The sequence below is a fragment of the Ranitomeya variabilis genome, chromosome 3 (genome assembly GCF_051348905.1).
Source record: "Ranitomeya variabilis isolate aRanVar5 chromosome 3, aRanVar5.hap1, whole genome shotgun sequence".
Taxonomy (NCBI): Eukaryota; Metazoa; Chordata; class Amphibia; order Anura; family Dendrobatidae; genus Ranitomeya; species Ranitomeya variabilis.
In genome coordinates, this window is record NC_135234.1 from 112,635,088 (window position 1) to 112,645,345 (window position 10,258).

Below are 10,258 nucleotides of genomic sequence, written 5' to 3' on the forward strand. Positions count from 1 at the left end.
GATTTGGCTTACCAATACTGAGGTAAAATACTGACTAAATACTGAGCGTCTGAACGTGGCCTAATCTAGTGAAAACAAGTTAGCACTTAGGACTCGCTCACAATTGCGAATACATTGTACAAATGTAATCCGATAAAAAAAATCTAATTGCATTCGTACCAATGTTATTCTATGATTGTGTACTGTTCACATCTTTTTTTTCAGTTCCGATTGGATTTGAGACCGGGCTGAAAAAAGAAAAAGCAGCATGCTGCGATTGCATGTGAAATTTGGATTGCCTGCACCCATACAAGTCTATGGGTGATTGTGAAACATCATACTGTACTCGGATATCTCTCGGACGATGGCAGTGGAGGAGATGGAGAAATTACTTTTTGTATTTATTCTGCAAATCCTGCAGTGCCCGCAAGGTCCCCCTGCTCAAGAAGGCACGCACATGTGCAGGCCTGCCTATTGTGAATTCTATTGTGGGTTCTGCTCTTGGGCTCCCTCCGGTGGTTATAAGTGGTAGTGCTGCTGTTTGTCCTTCACAGCAGTCATCAGGTGCTTCCACTTTGGACGGGGCTATTTAGTCTGGCTTCACCCTTTAGTGAGTGCCAGTTGTCCATTGTTTTCTGGAGGATTTACATCTCTGCTTGGTTTCTCCTGCTGGATTGTCCAAATCATCAAAGATAAGTCCTGGCTTTGTTTTTGCAGTCCACATGCGGTGGACTTTATAGTTCAGTGAATTGCTGTTTTTTCTTGTCCAGCTTTGTCTGTGTAAGGATTTATTCAGCCAAGCTGGAAGCTCTGGAGTCGCAGAGTTACCCTCCATGCCTTTAGTTAGGTGTGGAGATTTTTGTATTCTCTGTGGTGGATGTTGTAGTATTTTAATACTGACCGCACAGTACTCTGTCCTGTCTTTTCTTTCTAGGTAGCGTGGCCTCCTTTGCTAAATTCTGTTTTCAGTCTGCGTTTGTAATTTCCCTCTCCTCTCACAGTCAATATTTGTGGGGGGCTGTCTTTCCTTTGGGGATTTTCTCTGAGGCAAGATAGTTTTCCTGTTTCTTTCTTTAGGGGTAATTAGTCCTCCGGCTGTGACGAACATCCCACGGCTACTTATAGTTGCGGTGTTAAGTTCAGGGTCTGCGGTCAGTATAGAGGCTACCTACTCCAGAGCTCGTCCATGCTGCTCCTAGGCCACCAGGTCATAACAGTACAACTGGCCAACAATGAGTTAACCGCATCTCAAAAGAAGGGAAAGAAAGTGCTGAGCCATTTTTTTTTCTGTACTCTGTTGTGTTTTTTTTTCCCTCTTCACCTCTGGGTGGCTCAAGAGTTAGGCGCTGACATGGATGTTCAGGGACTTGCTTCTCGGGTGGATCAACTTGCTGCTAGAGTACAGGGTATTTCTGATTATATCGTGCAGACTCCTGTTTTAGAGCCTAGAATTCCTACCCCCGATCTGTTTTTTGGGGACAGGTCCAAATTTTTGAGCTTTAAAAATAACTGTAAACTGTTTTTTGCTCTGAAGCCCCTTCCTCTGGTGATCCCATCCAGCAGGTAAAAATTGTCATTTCTCTGTTGCGTGGCGATCCGCAGGATTGGGCATTTTCCCTGGAATCTGGGAATCCGGCCTTGCTTAATGTAGACACCTTTTTTCAGGCGCTTGGGTTATTGTATGATGAACCTAATTCTGTGGATCATGCTGAGAAAACCTTGTTGGCCCTGTGTCAGGGTCAAGAAGCGGCAGAATCATATTGCCAGAAATTTAGAAAATGGTCTGTGCTTACTAAGTGGAATGAGGATGCTTTGGCGGCAATTTTCAGAAAGGGTCTTTCTGAATCTGTTAAAGATGTTATGGTGGGCTTCCCCACGCCTGCAGGTCTGAGTGATTCTATGTCTCTGGCCATTCAAATTGATCGGCGCTTGCGTGAGCGCAGAGTTGTGCACACTATGGCGTTGTCTTCCGAGCGGAGTCCTGAGCCAATGCAGTGTGATAGGATTGTGTCTAGAGCTGAACGCCAAGGATTCAGACGTCAGAATAGGTTGTGCTTTTACTGCGGCGATTCTGCTCATGTTATTTCTGATTGCCCTAAGCGTGCCAAGAGAATCGCTAATTCCGTTACCATCAGTACTGTACAACCTAAATTTCTGTTATCTGTGACCCTGATCTGCTCATCATCGTCATTCTCTGTCATGGCATTTGTGGATTCAGGCGCCACTTTAAATTTGATGGACTTAGAATTTGCCAGACGTTGTGGTTTTCCCTTACAGCCTTTGCGGAGTCCTATCCCTTTGAGGGGTATTGATGCTACACCATTGGCTAAAAATAAACCTCAGTTTTGGACACAGTTAACCATGTGCATGGCGCCAGCCCATCAGGAAGATTGTCGTTTCCTGGTGTTGCATAATTTGCATGATGCTATTGTGCTTGGGTTTCCATGGTTACAGGTACATAATCCGATGTTGGATTGGAAATCTATGTCTGTGACTAGTTGGGGTTGTCAGGGGGTTCATGATGACGTTCCTCTGATGTCAATTTCCTCCTCCCCCTCTTCTGAAATTCCTGAGTTTCTGTCAGATTTCCAGGATGTTTTCGATGAGCCCAAGTCCAGTTCCCTTCCACCGCATAGGGACTGTGATTGTGCTATTGACTTGATTCCAGGCTGTAAGTTTCCTAAGGGCCGACTTTTCAACCTGTCTGTGCCTGAACATGCCGCCATGCGGAGCTATGTAAAGGAGTCTTTGGAGAAGGGGCATATTTGGCCATCTTCTTCTCCATTGGGAGCAGGTTTTTTTTTTGTTGCCAAGAAGGATGGCTCCTTGAGACCCTGTATTGATTATCGCCTCTTGAATAAGATCACGGTCAAATTCCAATACCCTTTGCCTTTGCTTTCTGATCTGTTTGCTAGGATTAAGGGGCCTAGTTGGTTTACTAAGATTGACCTTCGAGGGGCATATAATCTTGTTCGTATTAAGCAGGGTGACGAATGGAAAACTGCGTTTAATACGCCCGAGGGCCATTTTGAATATCTTGTGATGCCATTCGGACTCTCTAATGCCCCATCTGTGTTTCAGTCCTTCATGCATGATATTTTTCGGAATTATCTTGATAAATTCATGATTGTATATTTGGATGATATTTTGATTTTTTCAGATGATTGGGAGTCTCATGTGAAACAAGTCAGGATGGTATTTCAGGTCCTTCGTGATAATGCATTGTTTGTGAAGGGGTCTAAGTGCCTCTTTGGAGTACAGAAGGTTTCTTTTTTGGGCTTCATTTTTTCTCCATCATCTATAGAAATGGATCCGGTTAAGGTTCAGGCCATTCATGATTGGATCCAGCCCACATCCGTGAAGAGCCTTCAGAAATTTTTGGGCTTTGCTAATTTTTATCGTCGTTTCATTGCCAACTTCTCCAGTGTGGTTAAACCCCTGACCGATTTGACGAGGAAGGGCGCTGATGTAGCTAATTGGTCCTCTGAGGCTGTTTCTGCCTTTCAGGAGCTTAAGCGCCGATTTACTTCTGCCCCTGTGTTGCGTCAGCCGGATGTTTCTCTTCCTTTTCAGGTTGAGGTTGACGCTTCTGAGATTGGGGCAGGGGCCGTTTTGTCTCAGAGGAATTCTGATGGTTCCTTGATGAAACCGTGTGCCTTCTTTTCTCGAAGTTGTGATGTCGGCAATCGTGAGTTGTTGGCTATGAAGTGGGCATTTGAGGAGTGGCGACATTGGCTTGAGGGGGCCAAGCACCGTATTGTGGTCTTGACCGATCATAAGAATCTGATTTACCTCGAGTCTGCCAAACGGCTGAATCCTAGACAGGCCCGATGGTCCCTGTTTTTCTCCCGTTTTGATTTTGTTGTCTCGTATCTTCCGGGTTCTAAGAATGTTAAGGCTGATGCCCTCTCTAGGAGTTTTTTGCCTGATTCCCCTGGGATTCTTGAGCTGGTTGGTATTCTGAAGGAGGGGGTGATTCTTTCTGCCATCTCCCCTGATTTGCGACGGGTTCTTCAGGAGTTTCAGGCTGATAAACCTGATCGCTGTCCAGCGGGGAAACTGTTTGTTCCTGACAGATGGACTAGTAAAGTGATTTCTGAGGTTCACTGTTCTGTGTTGGCTGGCCATCCTGGGAATTTTGGTACCAGAGATTTGGTTAGTAGGTCCTTTTGGTGGCCTTCTTTGTCACGGGATGTGCGTTCTTTTGTGCAGTCCTGTGGGACTTGTGCGCGGGCCAAACCTTGCTGCTCCCGCGCCAGTGGGTTGCTTTTGCCTTTGCCGGTCCCTGAGAGGCCTTGGACGCATATTTCTATGGATTTTATTTCGGATCTTCCTGTTTCCCAGAGGATGTCTGTTATCTGGGTGGTCTGTGACCGGTTTTCAAAGATGGTTCATTTGGTACCTTTGCCTAAATTGCCTTCCTCTTCTGAGTTGGTTCCGTTGTTTTTTCAGCATGTGGTTCGTTTGCATGGCATTCCGGAGAATATTGTGTCCGATAGAGGTTCCCAGTTTGTTTCTAGGTTTTGGCGGTCCTTTTGTGCTAAGCTGGGCATTGATTTGTCTTTTTCTTCCGCATTTCATCCTCAGACAAACGGCCAAACCGAGCGAACTAACCAGACTTTGGAAACTTATTTGAGATGCTTTGTGTCTGCCGATCAGGATGATTGGGTGGCTTTCTTGCCATTGGCCGAGTTTGCCCTTAATAATCGGGCTAGTTCAGCTACCTTGGTTTCACCATTCTTTTGTAATTCTGGGTTTCATCCTCGTTTTTCTTCAGGGCAGGTTGAGTCTTCTGATTGTCCTGGGGTGGACTCTGTGGTTGACAGGTTGCAGCAGATTTGGGCTCATGTTGTGGACAATTTGGTGTTGTCTCAGGAGGAGGCTCAGAGTTTTGCCAACCGTCGTCGGCGTGTGGGTTCCCGGCTTCGGGTTGGGGATTTGGTCTGGTTATCTTCTCGTCATGTTCCTATGAAGGTTTCTTCCCCGAAGTTCAAGCCTCGGTTTATTGGTCCTTATAGGATTTCTGAGATTATCAATCCAGTGTCTTTTCGTTTGGCCCTTCCAGCCTCTTTTTCCATCCATAATGTTTTTCATAGATCTTTGTTGCGGAAATATGTGGTGCCCGTGGTTCCCTCTGTTGATCCTCCTGCCCCGGTGTTGATTGATGGGGAGTTGGAGTATGTTGTGGAGAAGATCTTGGATTCTCTTTTTCAAGACGGAGGCTTCAGTATCTTGTCAAGTGAAAGGGTTATGGCCAGGAGGATAATTCTTGGGTTGTTGCCTCCGATGTTCATGCTGACGATTTGGTTCGTGCCTTCCATTTGGCTCGTCCGGATCGGCCTGGGGGTTCTGGTGAGGGTTCAGTGACCCCTCCTCAAGGGGGGGGTACTGTTGTGAATTCTGTTGTGGGTTCTGCTCTTGGGCTCCCTCCGGTGGTTATAAGTGGTAGTGCTGCTGTTTGTCCTTCACAGCAGTCATCAGGTGCTTCCACTTTGGACGGGGCTATTTAGTCTGGCTTCACCCTTTAGTGAGTGCCAGTTGTCCATTGTTTTCTGGAGGATTTACATCTCTGCTTGGTTTCTCCTGCTGGATTGTCCAAATCATCAAAGATAAGTCCTGGCTTTGTTTTTGCAGTCCACATGCGGTGGACTTTATAGTTCAGTGAATTGCTATGTTTTTTCTTATCCAGCTTTGTCTGTGTAAGGATTTATTCAGCCAATCTGGAAGCTCTGGAGTCGCAGAGTTACCCTCCATGCCTTTAGTTAGGTGTGGAGATTTTTGTATTCTCTGTGGTGGATTTTTGTAGTATTTTAATACTGACCGCACAGTACTCTGTCCTGTCTTTTCTTTCTAGGTAGCGTGGCCTCCTTTGCTAAATTCTGTTTTCAGTCTGCGTTTGTAATTTCCCTCTCCTCTCACAGTCAATATTTGTGGGGGGCTGTCTTTCCTTTGGGGATTTTCTCTGAGGCAAGATTGTTTTCCTGTTTCTTTCTTTAGGGGTAATTAGTCCTCCGGCTGTGACAAGGTGTCGAGGGAGTGACAGGAACATCCCACGGCTACTTATAGTTGCGGTGTTAAGTTCAGGGTCTGCGGTCAGTATAGAGGCCACCTACTCCAGAGCTCGTCCATGCTGCTCCTAGGCCACCAGATCATAACACCTGCCTGAAGTTTGCCAATGAACACCTGGTTGATTCTGTGAGTGATTGGGAGGTGCTGTGAACAGATGAGACAAAAATTGAGGTTTTTGGCATTAACTGAACTCGCCGTGTTTATAGGAAGAGAAATGCTGCCTCTGACCCAAAGAACACCGTCCCCACTGTCAAGCATGGAGGTGGAAACATTATGTTTTGGGGGTGTTTCTCTGCTAAGGGCACAGGACTACTTTACCGCATCAATGGGAGACTGGATGGAGCCATGTACCATAAAATCCTGAGAGACAACCTCCTTCCCTCCGCCAGGACATTAAAAATGGGCCGTGGCTGAGTCTTCCAGCAAGACAATGACCCAAAACATACAGCCAAGGCAACAAAGGAGTGTCTCAAAGAGAAGTACATTAAGGTCATGGAGTGGCCTGGCCAGTCTCCAGACCTTAATCCCATAGAAAACTTATGGAGGGAGTTGAAGCTCAGAGTTGCCAAGCGACAGCCTCAAAATCTTAATGATTTAGGGATGATCTGCAAAGAGGAGTGGACCAAAATTCCTCCTGAAATGTGCACAAACCTCATCATCAACTACAAAAAACGTCTGACTGCTGTGCTCGCCAACAAGGGTTTTGTCACCAAGTATTAAGTCTTGTTTACCAGAGGGATCAAATACTTATTTCTCACTGCAAAATGCAAATACATTTATATAATTTATACTATGTGATTTTCTGGATTTTATTTTTGATATTCTATGTCTCAATGTTAAAATTAACCTTCCCTTAAAATTATAGACTGTTCATGTGTTTGTCAGACTTACAAAATCAGAAATGGATCAAATGCTTATTTCCCCCACTGTAGATGCATCTATTTTTCATGAATTAGGTGGGGATCACACATACGCGAGATACGGCCGAGTCTCGCAGGTGAAAACCCAGCTCTGGCGCCGGCAGTCCGGAGCGGAGCGTGCAGCCGCACAGTAACACATGGAGCTGCACGCTCCGCTCCTAAGTGCTAGCGCCAGAGCTGGGTTTTCACCTGCGAGACTCGGCCATTTCTCGTGTATGTGTGATCCCGGGCTTAGACAGAGTCACTGGGTGCAAATCTAGAAGTTATCATTAGGATCTTCAGCAAAGCTGAACTGTTTTACGAGTCAGCTGTCAAATGTTTTATTGCACAGGGTCATTAGGTAATCTGAGCACACTGGATCCTCAGCTTTAACCTACTGGAGGTTAGGCCTAATGCAAATGGAGGGTATAATAATAAAAGAGGGTAGGGGACTTCCTAATTGCTAGTGGGTCCGACCACTGGGACCCCACTGACCCCAAGAACCAGGTCAGAGACCTATGTGAACGGAAGGGTATTACTCATCGGAACTTCCGCTCTATTCATTCTTAAAGGTGTTGTCTGGTCTAAAACAACAAGTCTGCTGTCACTCTATGTCACTGCAGACTTGTGCATCCTTACAGCGCACACTGCTCGCTGTGAGGATTCTCTGGTGTCAGCGCATACTCCTGGCCAAAATCTGACTAGACTGTTTCCGGCCTCACACAATATACTTGCATTGAGACCTCCAGAAACAGTGTATTTGGTTTCTGGCTGGAAGTATCTGCTGACACCAAAGAATCCTCACAATGAACAGTGTGCGCGCTAACACCGGAGAATTCTCACAGGGAGAATGTGGGCGCTGACACTGGAGAATCCTCCAAAAGGAGCAGAGTGCGTGCTAACACCAGAGAATTTTCACAGTGAGCAGTGTGCACACTAACACCGGAGAATTCTCACAGGGAGAAGTGTGCGTGCTGACACCGGAGAATCCTTACAGTGAGCGGTGTGCGTGCTAACACCGGAGAATTCTCACAGTGAGCGGTGTGCGTGCTAACACCAGAGAATTCTCACAGAGAGCAGTGTGCATGCTAACACCGGAGAATTCTCACAGAGAGCAGTGTGCGTGCTAACACCGGAGAATTCTCACAGAGAGCAGTGTGCGTGCTAACACCGGAGAATTCTCACAGAGAGCAGTGTGCGTGCTAACACCGGAGAATTCTCACAGAGAGCAGTGTGTGTGCTAACACCGGAGAATTCTCACAATGAACAGTGTGCGTGCTAACACCGGAGAATTCTCACAATGAACAGAGTGCGCGCTGACACCGGAGAATCCTCACAGGGAGCAGTGTGCGAGCAAACACCAGAGAATCCTCTCAGTGAGCAGTGTGCGTGCTGACACCAGAGAATTCTCACAGTGTGCATGCTAACACCAGAGAATCTTCACAGTGAGAAGTGTGCGCGCTGACACCAGAGAATCCTCACAGTGAGCAGTGTGCGTGCTGACACCAGAGAATTCTCACAGTGTGCATGCTAACAGCAGAGAATCTTCACAGAAGTGTGCGCGCTGACACCAGAGAATTCTCACAGTGAGAAGTGTTCACGCTAACACCAGAGAATCCTCACAGGGAACAGAGTGCGTGCTGACACTGGAGAATTCTCACAGTGAGCAGTGTGTGTGCTGACACCGGAGAATTCTCACAGTGAGCAGTGTGCGTGCTGACACCGGAGAATCCTCACAGCGAGCAGTGTGTGCTCGCTGACACCGGAGAATCCTTACAGGGAGCAGTGTGCGTACTAACACCAGAGAATCCTCACAGGGAGCAGTGTGTGTGCTGATACTGGAGAATGCTTACAGGGACCAGTGTGTGCGCTGACACCAGAGAATCCTCACAGTGAGCAGTGTGCGCGCTGACACCAGAAAATCCTTACAATGAGCACTGTGCACGCTGACACCAGAGAATCCTCACAGCTAGCAGCGTACGTGCTGACACCAGAGAATCCTCACAGTGAGCAGTGTACGTGCTGACACCGGAGAATCCTCACAGCTAGCAGCATACGTGCTGACACCAGAGAATCCTCACAGCGAGCAGTGTACGTGCTGACACCGGAGAATCCTCACAGCTAGCAGCATACGTGCTGACACCAGAGAATCCTCACAGCGAGCAGTGTACGTGCTGACACCGGAGAATCCTCACAGCGAGCAGTGTATGTGCTGACACCGGAGAATCCTCACAGCGAGCAGTGTACGTGCTGACACCGGAGAATCCTCACAGCTAGCAGCATACGTGCTGACACCAGAGAATCCTCACAGCGAGCAGTGTACATGCTGACACCGGATAATCCTCACAGCGAGCAGTGTACGTGCTGACACCAGAGAATCTTCACAATGAGAAGTGTACGTGCTGACACCGGAGAATCCTCACAGCGAGCAGTGTACGTGCTGACACCGGAGAATCCTCACAGCGAGCAGTGTACGCGCTGACACCGGAGAATCCTCACAGCGAGCAGTGTGCGTGCTGACACTGGAGAATCCTCACAGCGAGCAGTGTACGCGCTGACACCGGAGAATCCTCACAGCGAGCAGTGTGCGTGCTGACACTGGAGAATCCTCACAGCGAGCAGTGTACGCGCTGACACTGGAGAATCCTCACAGCGAGCAGTGTGCGTGCTGACACCGGAGAATCCTCACAGCGAGCAGTGTACGCGCTGACACCGGAGAATCCTCACAGCGAGCAGTGTACGCGCTGACACCGGAGAATCCTCACAGCGAGCAGTGTACGTGCTGACACCGGAGAATCCTCACAGCGAGCAGTGTACACTGTAAGGATGTCTGCCGTCACATAGAGGGACTGCAAACTTGTCGTCTTAGACCGGACAACCCCTTTAATGGAACCGCCAGAGATATCGGTTTCAGCTGGATTACAACTTAACGTTTTTTTTTAATTTTTATTCCAAGTGATTTTTTTTATTTGGGGGACATATTTCAGCTTTGCGATTTCGCTGGATTTTAATGTTCTACTTTGTTATTATAATCCAGGTCATAGTCGCTGTGTTTGTTCCCCAGAACTACTTCCCCTGTATACCATAAGATAATAATCCCGGACTTTGCTCGGATCCTACAAGTGACCTGCACCATTGCTGCCATGTCTGTGAACAATGGATGGCTGGCAGAGGGGAATCCCTCACATTGTGCTCAGCTCTCCCAGTAAAGTTCCCAGGCCAGCTAGTTGCTATGTAGAGAGCGGTGAGTGCCTATGAGCGGGCACTGCTGCGCACATGTGACACACAGGAAGGTGCCTGGATATATATAT